This window comes from Theropithecus gelada, chromosome 14, assembly GCF_003255815.1.
Source record: "Theropithecus gelada isolate Dixy chromosome 14, Tgel_1.0, whole genome shotgun sequence".
In the NCBI taxonomy this organism is placed as follows: Eukaryota; Metazoa; Chordata; class Mammalia; order Primates; family Cercopithecidae; genus Theropithecus; species Theropithecus gelada.
In genome coordinates this window covers 18,512,139-18,533,494 of record NC_037682.1, presented here as the reverse complement: position 1 = coordinate 18,533,494, position 21,356 = coordinate 18,512,139, and the positions used below count along the sequence as shown (strand labels likewise).

General features: G+C 41.5%; 1 protein-coding gene and 1 pseudogene across 8 annotated transcripts in view; one reads left to right on the top strand and one right to left on the bottom strand.

The window, feature by feature from the left end:
* Window positions 1–21,356, top strand: part of C14H11orf49 (chromosome 14 C11orf49 homolog) — a 245,848-nt gene that overhangs the window by 165,664 nt on the left and 58,828 nt on the right. The gene's annotated exons all lie outside the window — the stretch shown is intronic.
* Window positions 20,489–20,867, bottom strand: LOC112606401 (annotated as a pseudogene). Its single transcript, XR_003115632.1, has one exon. The product of XR_003115632.1 is annotated as a translation machinery-associated protein 7 pseudogene (transcript).

The following is a 21,356-nucleotide window of genomic DNA, read 5'->3' as shown; positions in this document are numbered from 1 at the left end:
TTTCTGAGTGTCCTTTTCTCATTTCCACTTAAAAATGTGTCATAGCTAAGACTGACAGGCCCCAGTCTGCAGCAAAAATGGGGAATACTTGCTAGTTCACACACCTCCCCTGAGGGCAGTTTTGGGGGGATGTAAACTAACAAACATAGAAGTATTATATCAGCAAAGGAGTCGATTAAGTAGAAGAGTCGATGTTGACAGTAAAAATTTAGAAGCAATAATTAATATGACTGAATCACTAAATAATCTTTATATATATAATATATATTATATATATATTTATATATGGGTACATAATGCCCATCATTAGCCTCCAAGATTGTCTAATGTTAATTGGAAACAAAAACATAAGAACTCTCCCACCCAGGTGGACAGAGTAATTTACTGAGCCACTTTGGTAAGATAAGAACATTAGATTGAAGGTAATATCACACCTTAAACTTGTTAATTTATTGGTGTTTTGATTTGCATTAAACATTAGACAGATCCTCAGGCTAGTGGCTGACATGCTAGAACTCTCCTTAGTATCTCACCAAAATAGCAGTCAAACTTCTAAGATGTTCAAAACATAGTTACTAATTTGAAAGTAAGTAAAACCTGTTGCTGAGGAGCCAGTATTTACAGAGGTTATATGCATCTTTGTAGGTGAGGCAGGAAGTCTCCTAAGATTTCACAGGGAGCCTCCTGACTTATAAATGCATAAATCACAGTATCGATTTGGTCAGCAGTGATAGATAAAAAGTAGTGATGTGGGTTTTAACCGTTGCTAGCCTTAGCCACACACTGACAGTTGTGATAACAGAAAAGGGAGTTATTAGAGATCCAAATAGTGAAGAGAAAATATATTTAAAAAACAGTATTTTAAGATAGGTAGTAATTTACTGTGTAGAGGACAAATAAATGGCTTTATACATCTTTTTGTTCTTTTTTTTTTTTTTTTTTTTTGAGACAGAGTTTCACTCTTGTTGCCCAAGCTGGAGTGCAATGGTGCGATCTCAGCTTACTACAACCTCTGCCTCCCAGGTTCAAGCGATTCTCCTGCCTCAGCCTCCCGAGTAGCTGGGATTACAGGCATGCACCCAGCTAATTTTTTTGTGTGTTTGTAGTAGAGACGGGGTTTCTGCATGTGGGTGAGGCTGGTCTCAAACTCCGGACCTCAGGTGATCCGCCTGCCTTGGCCTCCCAAAGTGCTGGGATTACAGGCGTGAGCCACTGCAGCTGGCATGTCTTTTTGTTCTTTAAGAGTATCTATTGGCCGTGCGCGGTGGCTGAAGCCTGTAGTCCCAGCACTTTGGGAGGCCAAGACGGGCGGATCACGAGGTCAGGAGATCGAGACCATCCCGGCTAACACGGTGAAACCCCGTCTCTACTAAAAAATACAAAAAACTAGCCGGGCGAGGTGGCGGGCGCCTGTAGTCCCAGCTACCTTGGGAGGCTGAGGCAGGAGAATGGCATAAACCCGGGAGGCGGAGCTTGCAGTGAACTGAGATCCCACCACTGCACTCCCGCCTGGGTGACAGAGTGAGACTCCGTCTCAAAAAAAAAAAAAAAAAATCACAGCACTTTGGGAGGCCGAGACGGGTGGATCACGAGGTCAAGAGATCGAGACTATGCTGGCTAACACGGTGAAACCCCGTCTCTACTAAAAAATACAAAAAAAAAAAAACTAGCCGGGCGAGGTGGCGGGCTCCTGTAGTCCCAGCTACTCGGGAGGCTGAGGCAGGAGAACGGCATGAACCCGGGAGGTGGAGCTTGCAGTGAGCTGAGATCCGGCCACTGCACTCCAGCCTGGGCGACAGAGCGAGACTCCGTCTCCATAAAAAATAAAAATAAAAATAAATTTTAAAAAAAAGTATCTATTATGGATCAGTATGCACAATGTTGAACCACAGTTGATAAACAAAAGGTAACTGATGTTCACTATCATCTTTTTTTTTTTTTTTTTTTTTTTTTAATTCTTCAGCTAAAAGAGCTGAAGAGGTGATTTATTATAGAGTTGTTACACCCGGCCACAAATAAACACAGAAATAGTCCAGAGTGTCACAAGTCCAGGGCAGAGGACCAACATGGGCAGTTTTGTTTATGAGCAAGGTGGGTCTCAGAGGTGATCGGCGATCAGAGGGCGATGAAGTTCTAGATCCATTGAGACAAGCTCTAGACAGTAGCATGCAGTCCCACAACTTGTACCAGCATCCCCAGCACCTGGCATTCCATGTTTCTGCTCCTGTGGCCTCCACGATGCAACAAGCTAGCTGTTTACTTGGACCTCTGCCTCATCTTTCTTCTTTTGCGCTTCAGCCTGCGCATTCGCTTCTTCCTCCACTTGGCTCTCGTGGCGCAGAGGTTTCCAAGAAAACGGCGCTAAGGCCGAGAGCCACTATCATCTTTTTTAGGAAGCCAAGTAAGTTTGTGATGTCGTTTACAGAGACTTCTATCAAATATTAAAATGTCTTAAGATGGGGGAAAAAAAAACAGCTTTGACACTCGAGTAGGTTTTACGTATTAACCTATATAGAATACACATAGAAGAAAGGGTCAGAGAGGTCCCTGGAAATGCCGTGTACTGATTCAGCATCATGGGGGTTGCACAGACTGCACTGTGAGTAATAATTATAATAATAGCTATTATTTAATGAGCATTTACCATGTGCCAGGAATTAGGTTAAATCTTTACATGAATTATGGTATTTAGCCCTTTTATCCACTCCTTGAGTAGATATTATTATATCTATTTTAAAGATAAGGAAATTGAGACATAGTGGTTAAAAATTTACCTAACATTGGCTGGGCGTGGTGGCTCACGCCTGTAATCCCAATACTTTGGGAGGCCAAGGCAGGCAGATCATGAGGTCAGGAGATGGAGACCATCCTAGCTAACACGGTGAAACCCCATGTCTTCTAAAAATACAAAAAAAATTAGCTGGGCACATCCAGCTACTCGGGAAGCTGAGGCGGGAGAATCACTTGAACCCAGGAGGCAGAGGTTGCAGTTAGCCAAGATCACGACACTGCACTCCAGCCTGGGCAACAGAGCGAGACTCCATATTAAAAAAAAAAAAAAAAAATTTACCTAACATTGTTCATGTGGTTAAGTGGCAGGGCCCAGAATCAAAGTGAAGTCTGAGTACCTCCATCCTGGTTTACTATCTCAGTCTACATGTTTTATGGAAATGAGGTATGCCCTTTCTGAGAAGGAATGATGTTATTGTACCTCCTTATATATTTTCGTTAAGAATGAGGCTGGGCGCGGTGGCTCACGCCAGTATTCCCAGCACTTTGGGAGGCCGAGGCGGGTGGATCACGAGGTCAGGAGATGGAGACCATCCTGGCTAACACGATGAAACCCCGTCTCTACTAAAAATACAAAAAATTAGCCGGGCGCGGTGTCAGGCGCCTGTAGTCTCAGCTACTTGGGAGGCTGAGGCAGGAGACTGGCGTGAACCCGGGAGGCAGAGCTTGCAGTGAGCCGAGATGGCGCGGCTGCACTCCAGCCTGGGCAACAGAGCAAGACTCCATCTCAAAAAAAAAAAAAAAAAAAAAAGAATGAATGAGGATCTCCTCCTTTATTATTTATTCATGTGACCCTTTCTTCTCCCTCACCCTGTGGGAGGCTGAATAATGGCCCTAAAGATATTCAGGCCCTAATCCAGGATTATCCAGGTGAACCCTAAATGTAATCACAAGTGTCCTTTTAAGAGGGAGTCAGAGAGAGATTTGATGATGGGAGAGGAAGAAGACAATGTGACGCCAGAAGTGGGTGTGTTTGGAGCAGGGAAGTGACTGATGTGGGGCCACAAGCCAAGGAATGAGGATAACCTCTAGAAACTGGAAAAAGAAAGGAAACTGATTCTCCCCTAGAACCTCCAGAAGGAACCAGCTTGTTGACACCTTGATTTTAGTCCCATTAAGACTCATTTTGGACTTCTGGCATCCAGAACTCTAAGAGAATAAATTTCTGTTGTTTTAAGCTACCAAATTATGGTAATATTTTATAGCAACCATAGGCATTGAATACGTATCCCATATTACTGGCTTCAGGACTTATTTGCTTTATACTTTCTCCTTGTATTTTTCCTACACTTTGTAATTGTTTATTACTTCCTGAATGCAACTGAGAATGTGTAAATAACATATTCGTAAAAGCATTGTTTCAGATAAAGTCTAAAAAAGAGGTCTTTTATTTTAGAAGAATATGCAATCCTATGGCTATCCCATATCCCAGCCTTTCCAATGGCTGCAAAAGGGAAAATTATGGGATGAATGTTGTCAAGTGTATAATGAAAGGAAATCTTTTCAACGTGAATGATTAATGAACTTGTAGAAAAATGTCCACCATAATGAGAGTCACACCAGTTAATCATAACCCACATCTCTGACTAGGAACGCAGTAGGTTTCCCTCACTCCCACCACTCTTTATTTGGAGATTTGTTGAAACCTACAAGAGAATTATGAGAATAGTATGAAGGCACTTGTCTGCCCTTCACCAAATGCTAACTAACATGTCACCATATTTGTGAACAATAGATAGATAACTTGAAACTAAGTTATGGGAATCATGACATCTTACCCCTCACATCCCTCATCTCCTAAGAGTAAGGACTTTCTCCTCTTCTCCTGCATAACTCCAACGTCATTTGAGAAAATAACACTAATTTTATAATATCACCTAACATTCAGTCCAGTACAAATTACAATTTCCCCAGTTGTTCCTAAACATTATTAATAGCTGTTTGTTTTCTGACCCAGCATCCAATCAAGGTTTAACATTGTACTTGGTAATGTCTGTTTAGTTTCTTTTAATCTGGAACAGACCCCTTACAATTTTGTTTTCATGATACTGACTTCTTTGTGTTTTCCTGATCCTCCTGCATTAGAATGTAAATTTTACAGGGGCAGGGATTTTCATCTCTTTGTTCATAGCCATGTCCTTGGCATTGAGAATGGTGCCTAGCACTTTGTAAATATTTGTTTAATAACTAGATGAGTGAATAATTAATACAAGTATAATGAGTGTCATGAAAGGTGATTTAGAGGATACCAAGGGGCCTGAGAATCTAATCTGTTGTTGTTTGTGTGTAACTCTTACCTCTGCATTACATATATTGTGTTACACATATACGTGTTCCAGGCTTGAGCAAAGGGCTCATTTTACAAATCAATGGGGAGATGTAAGTATAATAAATATAAATAAGAATTGAGTTTTTAAAAATACCTAAGTTGGTCAAGATAAAAAGGCATGATAGCAGGCACTTTAACAGTGAAACTACAAGAGACTTAAGCTGAGTTTGGGCAGCTGTGTGATGTGACTGGCAAGACGCTAAATTAGCTTTAGACATAATACAATAAGAACAGAGGCCATAATGAAGAAGGCAATTGTCTTGCTCTATTTATTCATTCTTTCATTCAACAAATATTTATTGAGTGCATCCTGTGTCCCAGGCACTGTTTTGGTGCTGGATATACAGAATTGAGCACAACAAAGTCTTCAGCCACATGGAGCTTACATTCCATGATGAACAAACAATACTCAAGGTTTTGAGGGTAGGGGCTCCGTGCTTTCACAAGAGAGGCAACATAGCGTAATGGTCAAGAGCAGTGGTTTTTGAGTCAAGAGACATAGGTTTGAGTCCTAGTTTGTATACTTTTTTGCTGCTTGGTCTCAGGTAAGTTCCTTAAGCTCTCAGAGCCTGAGTTTCCCCAGCAGTAAGGGCATGGCAAATAACAGTATAGCCTCATAGGTTGGGAAGGGATGTAAGCGAGACAATGCATGAGAATTGTCTCACATGGTGCCTGGCACTTAATAGCTTCTTGATAAATGTTAGTTGTTGTTTTCATCATTATTAACATTGACTGACTAAAACGTGCCTTACTAAAAAAGGGATTTGAAACCAAATGATGAAGAACAGTTCAAGGAACCAGGGATGTTAAACTCATAGAAAAGTAAATGGAATACATGCTTACTGGTTTCAAATACTTGATGATGTAGCATGTGACCTGAGCTTACTTATTCTGTGTGGCCCCAGAAAACAGAATTAGGTCCAGCGGTGGAAGTTACCAGGAAAACAGCTTTCACAATGTAAGAAGAAATGTTCTTAATAATTAGAATTATTGCCGGGCGCGGTGGCTCAAGCCTGTAATCCCAGCATTTTGGGAGGCCGAGACGGGCGGATCACGAGGTCAGGAGATCGAGACCATCCTGGCTGACACGGTGTCTACTTTAAAAATACAAAAAACTAGCCGGGCGAGGTGGCGGGCGCCTGTAGTCCCAGCTACTCGGGAGGCTGAGGCAGGAGAATGGCGTGAACCCGGGAGGCGGAGCTTGCAGTGAGCTGAGATCCGGCCACTGCACTCCAGCCTGGGCGGCAGAGCGAGACTCCGTCTCAAAAAAAAACAAAATAATAATAATAATAATAATAATAATAATAATCTATAAATAGAAAGAGCTGCTTGGGAGGAAATGGATTTTCTGTCATTAGAGATAATAAAGCACATACTAGACATGTACTCTCCAATACGTAGCTGGTAGCCTCCTATGGCTATTTAAATTTAAATTAATTAAAATTAAATACAGTTATAAAAACAGAGGATAGGATGGTGGTTTCCAGGGATTGGGGGAGGGAGACATGGGGTATTGTTGTTCAATTGGTGTAAAGTTACAGTTATGCAAGATGAATTGATTCTAAAGATCTGCTCTACAGCATAATGCCTGTAACTAACAAAATTAGGAACTTAACAATCTATTAAGAGGGTAGATCTCATGTCAGGCATTCTTACCATAAACACACACACACACACACACACATACACACACAGAGAGAGAGAGAAAGAGAAACTTTTGAGGGTGTGGATATGCCTATTATCTTTATGGTAGTGGTGATTTCACTGTTTTATGCACGTATCCAAGCTCATCAAATTGTACATATTAAATATGTATAGTTTTTTTGTATGTCACTTAAACCTCAATAAAGCTAATTTTTAAGAAATTAAATACAAATACAATTCAGTTATTTAGTCACATTAGTCACATTTCAAAGTGCTCACAAGCCACATATGGCTAGTGGTTACTGCCATATTAGTGTAGAATAACAAACATTGCCATCATCACAGAAAGTTCTGTTGTATAGTGCTGTTCTGGACAATGACTGAACAAAGATGTTAAAGAAGAAAGAGGCACAAGATGAGAAAGAAGAGCTGAATTAATTAGGTAACTTGTAAAATCCATTCTAAGCCTCAGTTTTGTAGATCATTAAAGGTCATCTTTTTAACTATGTAATAATAGTAGACAGATAGTCGTTTCATTTTGGAATAAAGGAAGAGTTATTCTCACAGAAATAAAACTGTTGTGTTATTTGGAGATATTTTTATTTTACTGATTTGACTTAAAAATTGCTTCTTGTCAGCTCATCACTCTAGTTAGAGAAATAAATTTCTGAGGGGAAATGGCCTAGCAATGGCATGGCCCAGGAGAAGTACAGTAATCGTTGCATCTTTTTCCTGAAAGAACTTCCCATGATTGTTTAGTTCAGCCTGAAGAGCCATTTGTGACGCTTGAAAATCAATGAGGGGGAGCCGGGCGCGGTGGCTCAAGCCTGTAATCCCAGCACTTTGGGAGGCTGAGACGGGCGGATCACAAGGTCAGGAGATCGAGACCATCCTGGCTAACACGGTGAAACCCTGTCTCTACTAAAAATACAAAAAACTAGCCAGGCGAGGTGGCGGGCGCCTGTGGTCCCAGCTACTCCGGAGGCTGAGGCAGGAGAATGGCGTAAACCCGGGAGGCGGAGCTTGCAGTGAGCTGAGATCCGGCCACCGCACTCCAGCCTGGGCGACAGAGCCAGACTCAGTCTCAAAAAAAAAAAAAAAAAAAAAATAGAAAATCAATGAGGGGGAAAAACGGGACTGAGCTGGGCCGGTTTTCAAAGGACATGAGGGGTGAGTCTTGTTTCAGTTGCTAGTATTAGACAGGATTTCATTTATGAACTTTGTTCTCTTGTCCAACTCCAGTTCCTACAGGTTTCCTTTTTCCTTTGCTCTCCAGTCAAAAGGAAAAATACTCATATGATTATTAGAAATACTGGAGCAATAAATTGTTTGAGGGACTTGAAACACCCTTTTTTTCTTTCCCTTCAAAGCCTTAAATGATACTTGCCTCACTGAAGCTTACAGATCGTTAAAAGCAGTCCTGCCAGGGTGTTGTAATATATGTTTTAGCTTCCATCTGAAAGAAAATCTCTACCAAACTAACCTTTGAGTCATATAGAATTTTTATTTTCTATTTTTGATGTCTTGGGTGTTCCGCCGCTTTTTCATCACCTGCCGTATACAAAATTCCCATATCTTATTTGAGCCAAAAATGAATCCTGGTATCACCTCTAACAATTACAAATTTCTAGCCCTTTTCAACTATGTTATTATTTGCCTATTTTATTTATTGCAGAGCAGTTCCCAAGGAGTAATGTCTTGGAAAAACAGAAATAACACTGTAGAAGAGCAGTAGTTTTATGGACATTGAGAGTACCATTGCAAAACCTGATTTTTTTTGCATCTTCGTGCCTTCAGTTTCAAGTAATTGTAGACTGGCAGAGGCCAAGCTGTTTTCAATTTGACCCTTGATTAAGCTAAAAACTACACAACAACTAAGGGTACCCTATTTCCTGTTACAGAGAAAGATACATAAAAGGGCCAGATTAACAAGAAAGCAAATAGCCAGTCTGGAGTATGACCAGAGAATCTGTAACTCTAATAAGCACACCAACGGATTCTGGTGAACAGACTAATTTGGGGAACTGCCTAGGTCCACGTTATTTTGTAAAGGCATGATTGAAGAACCGTTTTCTGAATTTTTAAAAATAAGACATCAATTTTTTATTGTAGTAAAATGTATGTAACATAAAACTTATCATTTTCACCATTTTAAAATATACAATTCAATGGTATTAAGTACAACTATCACCATGCATTTCTAGAACTTTTTCATCATCCTAAACTGAAACTGTACCCATTAAACAATAACTCCTCGTTCCCTCCTCCTTTCCCTCCCAGGCCCTGGTAACCTCTATAACACTTTCTGTCCCTCTGAATTTGCCTGTTCTAGGTCCCTCATATAAGTGAAGAGATAATTGATTTTTAGCAAAAGTTGAATTGCTTTCTTGCCTGGAGGCATGGGTCTGAGCAAACATTAATTGGTGTCTTGATATGACAAGTCAAGGTCACATTCGGATTTACTGGATTTATCTCAAGCAATAGAAAACTGTGTTTTTAAACTTTGGTCCCATGAAATCATACAGACTCCTTTTATTCTAATTGTTTTTATCATGACCTATGTATTCACCTATGAAATTCATTCATTTTAAATTGTTACTGACTAGTTGGTGATATTCAATCTGATTTTCTCATAACAAGTAGTAAGTATGCTTCTGAAAATCTCCTCTCAATTATGTCATTCTAAACAATTTCTGCAATATCAAGGCCCAGCAGAAAAAAAAAAAAAGTTACTATCAAAATGTTTTCAACATTCAAAAGCAGAAGAATTAGCACTTTTTAGTTTCTTTTTATAAAATGTATCTACTTCAAGCCATAGCAAATTTGAAGTTTCAGATCCTCTGGCTACAAGATTGAGTACTTGACGATAGCCCTTTTGGCTCCTTCCAGATCTCCTAATAAAGCAGGGAGCTCCTTCAGTGTCCAGCGTACTACTCTGGGGAGAAGGCCTCTTCATCTTGTCTAGAGCAGGGCTTCAGATATCTGTGACAGAGGCTCAGGAAAGCACCTACCACTTGGAATGTAGAACAAAAGAAATGATTGTTTTCTTTTTTCTTTTTTTATTTCTGGAGATGGAGTTTTGCTCTGTTGCTCAGGGTGGAGTGCAGTGGCGGGATCTTGGCACACTGCAGCCCGCGCCTCTTGGGTTCAAGCGATTCTCCTGCCTCAGCCTCCCGAGTAGCTGGGATTACAGGTGCCTGCTACCACAGCTAGTTTTTGTATTTTTAGTAGAGATGAGGTTTCGCCATATTGGCCAGGCTGGTCTTGAACTCCTGACCTCAGGTGATCTGCCTGCCTCGGCTTGTTTTGTTTATTTTAAACCATTTTCCATAAATTTATAAAGCCATTCTCCATGACGTGCTTGCCACCTTCACGGTCTGTGTAAATCTGATCCATCAGTAATATAGTATGATAGCACTTAATTATGTGTTTTGTGAAAAGCTATGGAACAAAAAGTACCACATGTTACTTAGCTCTCTAATTGTAAAATTGTGTTTTATTTCTGTGCCCTGAGGTTGGACCACAGTATTGTGATAAACCATGGGACTGATGGGTCTTGCCACCCATTCCTGTTCTCCATTTTAAAAAAAAAAGTAATCAGACTTCTAACTCTCAAACCTCTAAAAGCTCTTATGAAAACTTAGATCTAACTGTTTAAAGTTGACCCCTGGATTCTATAACCCTCTCTGTCACAAATCTGCTTTGTAACTTTGAGAGAATTATTTATCTTAAACACGTAACTTACCATACAACTATTCATTGAGCATAAAGCCTGATAATGATACCACTTCTGGAAAAAAGGATTCGTGACTCAGTGGGTCTGTTTCCCTACTTAAATCTGGAAGGTAAAATGCCTTCTTACTCTTCCTTCTGAATTTTCCCGTTTAGTCCCTGGCACAAATGAAGACTCGCTCTTCTTGGCAGCATCCATGGCTGCGAAGAGGAACTTTGCCCCACTGCCTTTGATGTGGTGAAACAAAGCCTTTACCAGAGTGCTTGGAGGATCTGGCACCCTGGAGACTCCTAGAGGAGTCCACACCCTCTTTGGGAAATTCTTTTCCTAAAGATGTATTCAGATTTATACCAATATGTAGAGGAGACATCTTTCTTATAAAAAGCTTGCTTTTCCTCTCAAAGCTGTGAGGAAGCTGGTGAAGGGGAAGTTGAACTAGGTATAATATTGGCAAATGTTTTGAGCACTTCAGATAAAAATGTTTGATAAGTGCAGTCTTGTTTGTATCGCCTCATCATACTGCTCATTGGAGGTGTTTTCTTTGGTCACCTGCCAATGAAAAAGATTAGCCTTTTCCTGCATTTAGGATTGTTTCTTTGACTAGTTATGTTGGTAGAACAAGATAGACAAATGCTGCTGAACTTAGCAAATCAGTATTGGAACACAGTGATACTCATTTCTCCTCGGTGCCCTTTCCAATTCATTGACAGTTGCCACAAGCAGTTTCAATGGGTTTTTGATGGGACTCTCTTTCTCTCCTTACCTATTCCAATTTGTATTTTCACTTTAGTTCCCTTGCTCTGATGTTCAAAACTTTAAAGGATTTGCCACTGCCCCCCACGCCATGCTTTCCTATTTTATAGGATCCAATAAGAAACATTTTTTCATTTAAATGCCTCTTCTGTAACATGAGTCACCTTTTAGATTTCTATACCTTGTATCTTCTAGTTTCTATTTTAATCCAGAAAAATTATAGTTTCATCTTCTTTGAGGCAAGATATGAAGATTTTTTTTGCCCTCTCTCAAATTTATTCCTTGTTTACAGCAAAGGAAGCCACTGGCTACTTTTCTAACATTTCTGTATCAGAAGCTAGTTGAGCTAAATATACATACTTTTATATTCCCCTTAATATGTTAGATAGATCTGGGGTATATCTTTTGGCTCTGGACATTGTGAAACAAAGTTAAGCCCTTTAACTAATCATCAGCCTATATCCATCTCTTCAAACAAAAAGGAAATGAACTTCCGCTGCTGTAGGAAGAATTTATGTCACACATAAGGGCAAATTTGTTAGCAATGTTATTCAAGCCGGCTGTGGTGGCACATGCCTGTAATCCCAGCACTTTGGGAGGCCGAGGCAGTGGATTGCTTGAGACCAGGAGTTCGAGACCAGCCTGGCCAACATGGCAAAACCCTATTTCTACTAAAAATACAAAAATTAGCCTGGCATGGTGGCATATGCCTGTAGTCCCAGCTCCTCAGGAGGCTGAGGCACAAGAATCGCTTAAACCCAGAGGCGGATGTTGCAGTAAGCAGAGATTGTGCCACTGTACTCCAGCATGGGTGACAGAGGGAGACCCTGTCTCAAAAAACAAACAAATGAGATAATGTTATTCAGTACTGGGTTCCTAAGCAGTATTGCAGAATAACCTTCTCTGAAATTCTTTGCTTTTGTTTTTAATAGAATAGATTATGGATTAGGTGCAGACCTTCTTGACAGCATGAGATAACAAGTTATCTCTTTAGAATAAATAAGTTGTATTTTATTCTGAGGGAATTTTTTCTTTTTTTCTTTTTTTTTTTTTTTTGAGACAGAGTCTCGCTCTGTCACCCAGATTGGAGTGCAGTGGTGTAATCTTAGTTCAATGCAGCCTCCACCTTCTGGGTTCAAGCAATTCTCCTGCCTCAGCCTTCTGAGTAGCTGGGATTACAGGTGCCTGCCACCACACCGGCTAATTTTTTTTTTTTTTTTTGTATTTTTAGTAGAGATGGGGTTTCACCATGTTGGTCAGGCTGGTCTTGAACTCCTGAACTCAGGTGATCCGCCTACCTCAGCCTCTATTCCAAGGGAATTTTAACATTGATTTAATTGAGAGAGTTAAAAGAGCCTGAGGCTAGTTTACAGAGAAGAGCCCTTTTAGGTAGTTTTTTTTGTTTGTTTGACTTGCCAACCTCTAATTCTCACTCACTTATGGTGAGTTTCAAGTATGGATAGTTTTAAGATGTGGTCAGTTCCCATGACTACAAAATAAAATATGAATTTCCCATGTTACTTGAAGACTGTTTGTGGGAGGTCTTGATTTAGGTCTTTGCATCTTCTGAGGAGCATATCATAGTTTAATAGCCTCTCATCTGAACCCTGCAAAGATAGTGATATTCATCTTAGAAAAAAATAAAACAGGCCGGGCGCGGTGGCTCACGCCTGTAATCCCTGCACTTTGGGAGGCCGAGGCGGGCGGATCACGAGGTCAGGAGATCGAGACCATCCTGGCTAACAAGGTGAAACCCCGTCTCTACTAAAATACAAAAAAAAATTAGCCGGGCGCGGTGGCGGGCCCCTGTAGTCCCAGCTACTCGGGAGGCTGGGGCAGGAGAATGGCGCGAACCCGGGAGGCGGAGCTTGCAGTGAGCAGAGATGGTGCCACTGCACTCCAGCCTGGGGGACAGAGTGAAGACTCCGCCTCAAAAAAAAAAAAAAAAAAAAAAGAAAAAAATAAAACAAACAAAAAAAACTTGCATACCTCCTTATACAGCATTCTTTGCTGCCACCTAAAGCCATTTGCTCATGAAATAGTAATGTTTAGAACAATAGCCTGAGTTATCTTCCTATCAGTAAATTCTTGGAGATTCTGTTAGCACCTTCCTTTGCTTTTGTCCTGTCAGATGGAGAGAAGGGGTTGGCAGAAGCAAAACAGCCTTTATAAATTTTTCTCAGAGGTCCGTGATTCTAGATTAAAGTAGGAATCAGAAGACATCAGGTCTAGAAATCCTCAGAGTGACCTTGTTTGACAGAGAAGATATTTAGATGAAGAAACATCAGTGCTAGTGACCTAAATTAAGCTACCTAACCTCTCAATATCATCATTTCTCTGCTTGTAAAAGGGAGATAATAACACCACTCACTACCGTCCTCTGGAATTTGAGAGATACTTAATGAAATAATGAACTTCATGCTCCTCTTACAAGGGAATATATTGTTGACTTTTAGGAGAATGATTTGGGGGTCCCTAAGGGGCTTGACAATCTATTACCTCTCTGGCACTCAAATAGGATTATTGTAAAAAGCTAATCTACTGCCAAAAAGTAAGCCATTTATTCTGTGGATAGCTCAGGTCCAGTGTGAAAAAAATGATTTTGATCTCTTTTTTGGAATAACTATTACTAACTAGATAGGCACAAAGATGTCCTTTTTTCCTTCTTTCTTTCCTAAAAAAAAAAAAATCAGAACAGAAATGTAATTGTGTTTGATGGCTCACCCTGGGAGAATGTTAGGTTCAATCCTGGAACACAGTAAATAAGATGATATACTTCTTTTAAAAAGCCTCTAGAATATGCCTTCTCAATTGAGGCAATATTGCCTCCAAGGGAGCAAAAATTGGTTCTTTGGGAGGCAAAAAAAAAAAAATTTAGATATTATAATGGTTTGTGGCCCTCAAAAAATATATAGATAGGTAATATGTTCATGATATCAAAATTTCATGGGGAGTGGACAAACAGAAAAAAACGTCTAAAAAGCTAGGGGGTGATGAAAAAAAACTGAGAAACGTTTCTCAAGTCTAGAATGTGCATATAACTGTCAGTTACTCTTTCAGTCATGTTTGTCCCTAAGCTTGGGCAAGCTGCACACTGTCAGGTCAAAACAGCTTGCTATTGATTATTCCTTCAGTCTGAGAGGAACTGAGTTCATAGAAAACTTGAAAAAAATGAAATTTGTACCCTAAGGGGTAATGATTTCAGCCAGACAAACGTAACAAACATCTACTTGTTAGAACCAATACTTTGCACTTTAGAATGTGGTTAAGCCTTTAAGGTAAGAGGTTTCTTTTTTCTCTTGCCTCTTTAGCCTTACAGAAAGTCATATCAAGGGTAGGAATGATCTTCAAAGTGCCTCACAGAAAAAAAAAGAAAAAAAAAAAAAAAGCCAGATTGGGAGAAAAAAGAGGGTGTGGCCCCAAAGGCAGGAAGGGAATAATTGACTAAATAGTAAAGTATACAGCATCTGCAGGGCATAGTGGCTCATGCCTGTAGTCCCAGCACTTTGGGAGGCCAAGGTGGGAGGATCACTTGAGCCCTGGAGTTCCAGACCAGCCTGGGCAACATAGGGAGACCCCGTCTCTACAAAAAATACACAAAAATTATCCTGGTGTGGTGGCACACACCTGTATTTCCAGCTACTCAGGAGGCTGAAGTGGGAGGATTGCTTGAGCCTGGGAGGTGGGGGATGCAGTGAGCTGAGATCACGCCACTGCACTCTGGCCTGGGCAACAAAGCAAGACCCTGTCTCAAAAAAAAAAAAAAAAAAAAAAAAAAAGTACAGCATCAAAGTCAAGAAAATTGATGAGAATTGACACTGAAGTACTTAAGAAATTTTAAGTTTGCTATTGCTGCTAGTATTAATAAACTTTCATATATCCAACATATTTTTCCTTCTACCTTTCTCATACATCTTATTAGTTCTTTCCAACACTCAGAATGGATGGGATGACCCAAAATTGACTTGCTATATACTGGGGAATTTGAAAGAGACATGTGTTTCGCTTAGCAGCCCTGAAACAATAGAATGGCCTTTTTTTTTTTTTTTTTTTTTTTTTTTTTTTTTTTTTTTTTTTTTGAGACAGGGTCTCACTCTTGCCCAGGCTGGAGTGAAGTGGTGCTGTCTCAGCTCACTATAACCTCCGCCTCGTGAGTTCAAGCAATTCTTGTGCTTCAGCCTCCAAGTAGCTGGCACCACAGGTATATGTCACCACGCCCTGCTAATTTTTTTTTTTAATTAATGGGGTCTCACTATGTTGCCCAGGATCTCGAATGACTGAGCTCAAGTGATCCTCCTTCCTCGGCCTCCCAAAATGCTGGGATTACAGACATGAGCGACTGTGCCGCTAATGGCCATATTTAAAAGTTTATTTTTTCCTCAGTCTCTGACTCTTCCTTGCTTAATCATCCTATTCTTTAATACACAAACCTATAACTTTGAGGAAAGAGAATCAGAGATTATTTCTCCCTACTTACCCATTTCACAGTGCGACAATGAGCACTCTTTCTCCAAGCCAAGCATTTGATAAGCATTCGTTGCTATGGGCATTTTACTGCCTTAAAGAAATCCACCCCAATTCCCTGCCTATTGATTTCTTAAGATCACAGAAGAAAGTGGAATGAATCCTAGAGAGGCCTTCAAGCTCCCTGACACCCATGGGGCCCACTCATCTCCACCCCCCTACTCCAATTCCAAAAATTCCAAAATCTAATACATTGTCCTTTTCTTAGTTCCTCAGTTCCCCGCCCTTCAGCTTCTTTGTTAGCCACTGGGTGGGTGTAACCAAAACTCAGTCACACTGTGGCCCCAGCAGCTGGGCTTCTCTCTCCCCCATTACATTGCAGACATTCTTTTCACATCATTTTGTCCTCTCTGCTGCATTCCCTCCATTTGGCTTCATTCCCTCTGTGCAAACTTCTGTTTCAAGGCACAGGAGTTTGCCAAGGAGATGCTGGCAGAGAGGGTCCAGTTCTCTCCTTTCTATCTGAAGAGCCCAGTGTCATTCATTAGCATATGAGAAGAATGGTTGTAAATAAACATCAAATGAGGTTAACGAGCTGCAGCTCATCAATATTAATGAAGTCCACCTCACAGCCTTGGTATGAGGTACCAATGGCTCTAATCACAAGAAGCAGTTTCATAAGGCCCCAGTTACAGGGCAGGAAGGGTTAGATATCCAGCCTGTTGAAATGTTTGTAATTTTATGACCCCAGGAATGCTGCAGGGTAAGGCGGTCTGATACCAGATCTGTGCTTGCAAGCCCCTCTTGTGTTCAGATTACATCTGTTTGTCTCAACAGGTGGAAGCCTAGGAAAAGGCTGTATCTGCTAAGCCAGAATCTGGGGTGGGAATACCCCAGGTCAATCTGCAGTTCCCAAATCAAAATGAAGTTCCAGAGTACCAGGGTTTGATTTCTCATTGTCCTTCCATCAGTTACCCCAGATAACCCAAATACTTGTTGCCAGTGTAGTGAAGGACGACGGTCTGAGGATCTTCTAAGCCCAGCTTGGTAAGGAATGAAGAAACTCCCATTTCATGTAGCTCATGTGCCCGCCAGCCACCAGTTAAGTCCCTGTGCCTATTATTTAGAGGATTCAAATAGTAACAAGGGCCAGGCATGGTGGCTCATGCCTGTAATCGCTACACTTTGGGAAGCAGAGGTGAGGGGATCACTTACGGTGAGGAGTTCCAGACCAGCCTGAGCAACATAGGGAGACCTCTCTCAAAAACAATAAATAGATAAAAATTTTAAAAGTAGTTGGGCGTGCTGTCATGTGCCTATATTCCCAGCTACTCAGGAGGCTGAGGTGCGAGGATCACTTGAGCCTAGGAGTTTGAGGCTGTGGTGAGCCATGATCATACCTCTGTACTCCAGCATGGGCAACAGAGTGAGACTCTGTCTCTGAAAAAAAAATTTTTTTTTTAATTAAAAGAAACAGTAAGAACAGCTATCATTTATTGAACTCTTACTGTGTCCTAGGCATGGTACTAAACATTTTTGTTATATAATCCTCACAATAATCCCATGAAGCTATTTCCATTTTACAGATGAGAAAGTTGAAACTCACTGATTTGATGTCATGGGTCTAAGATCACACATCAGCAAGTGGCAGAAGAGGAATTCAGATTTCGATCTGTCTGACTGCAGAGCCCATGCTCTTACTTCCTACCCTCTGTGGTATCATCTCAGAGCAAATCACATAAAATGCAAGCTTTTGTGCTGCTCCTTCTCGTCAAAGATGTGTGTCCTTCTGCAGTTTCAAGGGACTAAACACAAAGTAGTTCCCTGGAAGTAGAATCAGAAGACTTTAGAATTAATTTTTTTAAGTCAAAGCGCCTCTTTGAAATTATTTTTAGAAAGGAAACTTTCATTAAACATGTTTTCCTTGATATATAAATTTGGGGTCAGAGGGATTAGGCTTTGAGAATATGTGTGTGTATGCACAACCCAGTATGTATTGATAGCCGTGATACTGATTTATCCACCTTGTCACACTAGTTCCTTTTATGATTAAGCACACACCTTGCATGAGGTCAGTGACCATAGAACACAGAGAAACCGCTCCATGGCTGATTTGAGCCTATGATCCTAGCCTCAATTACCTTGTTTCAACAACAATGCCTGGTTTATTACTTAAAATACTATCATTGTACTTTGTCTTGGGGGTGGGAAGGAGAACCGATCAAATTGTTGTTATCACAAAAGCTACACCTGATTGTTTGTAAAGAAGGACTTCTAGTGAAAGGATGAAAGTGAAACAGCTACTTCTCTTTCTTCCATTTTTCTCCTTGAAAATTCAGGGACCTAGGCCAAGGCAGGCAGATCACTTGAGGCCAGGAGTTCAAGACCTGCCTGGCCAACATGGCAAAACCCCATCTCTACTAAAAATACAAAAATTAGCCAGGCATGGTGACACGCGCCTGTAGTCCCAGGTACACGGGAAGCTGAGACACGAAAATTGCTTGAACCCAGGAGGGAGAGGTTGCAGTGAGCCAAGATCACACCACTGCACTCCAGCCTGGGTGATAGAGCAAGATCCTATCTCAAAAAAAAAAAAAAAAAAAAAAGAAAAGAAAAGAAAAAGAAAGAAAGAAAACTCAAGGACCTTACTTGGTAATTTTTACCTAGGCAAAACGCCCAGGAATGTTTCCACAGAATGGCACCCAAAGCCCACCCATGCAGGAGCTCTCCCTGCCACCAAGGTAACCAAGACTAGGAAGCAATTGAAACTGGGCCTTCCTTTCCCAGGCCTGTGGCTGTCAACTTGGCTCAGAAAGGGGCAGACTGATGACTTTGTCTCCTTACCCAGTCACACTACCACACAGTTCTCATTTGAGCCTGGTCACATGGCTGTGCCTTCTTATGGTCAAACAAGGGTTCTTTGCACCCTGGGTTTGGCCTGAGCATCATTAGATGAAACCATCAGGACCCCCAAACCTCGAAGCTTTTGCAGGGGAAATTGCATGCAGGGATGGGAAGGAGGGGCTGAGCTGTGTAGTGGAGCAGCGGATGGTGTGCAGTCGGGATGTTTGCAAGAGCCAAGGGGTTAGTTCATTGCTGCTTTGTATACTCAGGCACACCAGAAAACTCAGATTAATAGGCTGTTTATTCTTCAGCATGTTCCTTGAATCAAAGGCTCTGGATGGTATTATTCAAGAGTGTTTGTGAGAGCGCCCTGGAACACTCCTCCCGGGCTCCGCTCACTGAAGAGAAACGATTGAGTCCTTTCATTTCCTGGGCAGCATCCCTCTCACTCATTGCTCACTGTAGTATAAAGGTCTGCAGAACCTTTGTTGGAAACAAGATCTTTTGTTCTGTCCTTATGAGGTCCCGTTACCTATACTGCACCTTGATCTGTTGGAGTCTAATTATTTAATGTTCCTGTCTTTTGTGCTACCTGAACCTAATGAATGCAGTCCACTCTGTCTCAGGGAGTTGTTTTGTTTTGGTTTTTTGCCTCTATTTGGCACCAGTTTCCTGTTTGGACAGTATTGTCTTTTTTTTTTTTTTCCCCCAAGGAGTTTGTCCAGGAGGGAAGGAGACATCCACCTGAACCCTACTCTGTGAAGCAAATGAATATTTTTTTTTATTAGAAGATTCTCCTAAAATGAGAATCGCTGAACCCAGGGAGGCGGAGGTTGCAGTGAGCCGAAAATTGTGCCACTGTACTCCAGCCTGGGTGACAGAGTGAGACTCCGTCTCAAAAAAAAAAAAAAAAGAAGATTCTCCTAAAATGTTCGGAAGTTTGTTCATACCTGGGAATTGAAGCATACTGAATTACGAAAGAGTTACTTCCTCCACCCCTACCACCTGCAGTAGAGATTTATACTGGAGAAGGTGGCAAAAAAAGTTAGGAGAGAAACTGCTCGGTACAATTCCCCCCAGTTCCCTTGGGGCAGCAGTGTGCTGCACATGAGGGATCACTGTACCTTGTTCCCCCAGCAGTGATACTGCTCTGTGGCCAGGCAAATACTGTAGTCCAGGCCTTCCACAACTTCTGCATGTGCATGCGCGTGCACACACACACGCACAAAACTATACCCCTACTAGGCATCCCCTTAATACAGAGGCATCCAGTATATTGCAAAGGTACTCATCATTATACACAATGCAAACACTCAGCACATTTGTAGGCACTCATTTATATCAAACAAACCCAGTACGAATAATAAGCAATAGTTTGGGATCTGGCACAACACTTAATTACCACAGCCAGAGGCCAGAAAATGAAATCAGGGTCATATATCTGAATCTTTCTGGCATCCTATAGCCCAAAGCACCACCAGGGAGGTACACCTTGGAGCAATGGGAGCACTGTCATCCAGAAGACACTGTCCCCTCACTTTCCTCCAAAACCAGCACAGCTGTTTGGATGAGGGCTATCTGCCGTATTTACAGTGAGACTAAGATATATATACACACCCTGGCGCTTCGCCTGATTTCTTCTGTGAAGTCCATCTGTTTATCCAGTTCCAGATCCCAAAAGGCAGTCACCAAAAACTAAATAGTGAGAAGGGACAGGGTTTTTTTTCTTTCTTTTTTGATAAACATGTTACAGTGAACAAAACAGATTTTGCAAACACATTCCATCTAGTAAATCTTACCTCACAGCTGTGTGAGAAGGACTTGGAGAAGAAAAGGATGGGGAGCAGGAGTGTCTCAGGACTTGACTGGAGAATCAGAAACCCACAAGGGTGGGACAGTTCAGTACTATCTACTTTTTTTTTTTTTTTTTAACATAAGTTTATTCTTAAATGTACAACAGCTCCAAGACAACACTTAATTCCAGCTTTAGATGGCAAAAGATGTTATGGCAGGGAATATAGATGTTTAAATAAGGATGAAATAAAGGGTCACCATCTCCTCAGGCACAAGGAACAGCTTACTTTTTGCCAGATTTCTTAATTCCACCTGTGGCCAAGGGCCCCTTCCCCGCAGCCTTCGCTTTTAGCTCCTCGAGTTTCTTCTGCTCCTCTTTTTGTTTCTGCTTGAAAGCCTTATCTTCCTCGTCCATCTCCTTGGCCTGCTTCTTAGGCTGTTTCAGTGACTTCTTCTTGCCATCTTCACGGCTGGACATGGCGCCTGCCGCCCCTTCCCCAGACCCTGCCACCAGACTCTTTTTTTTTTTTTTGAGATGGAGTCTCGCTGTGTCACCTAGGCTGGAGTACAGTGGCACAATCTCGGATTACTACAACCTCGGCCTCTTGGCTTCAAGCGATTCTCCTGCCTCAGCCTCCTGAGTAACTGGGATTACAGGCGCTGGCCACCATGCCTGACTAATTTTTGTATATTTAGTAGAGACAGGGTTTCACCATGTTGCCAGGCTGGTCTTGAACTCCTGATCTCAAGTGATTCATCCACCTCGGCCTCCCAAAATGCTGGGATTACAGGCGTCAGCCACCGCCCCCAGCCTATCTACTTCTTATAGGGTGATAATTGGCTTTTTCCCTTCATTCTAGCCCCCATCCTAAACCTGGGATCTGTGATGGGCTCACCAAAGATAAAGATCTGTCTGCAGACGTTAGCTTCTTTCGCTGAAAAGCTGATCTAGCCAGACTTTATCTTCAAAGGACAGGCCCTGCACTTCTGATGTTCCCTGAGCCT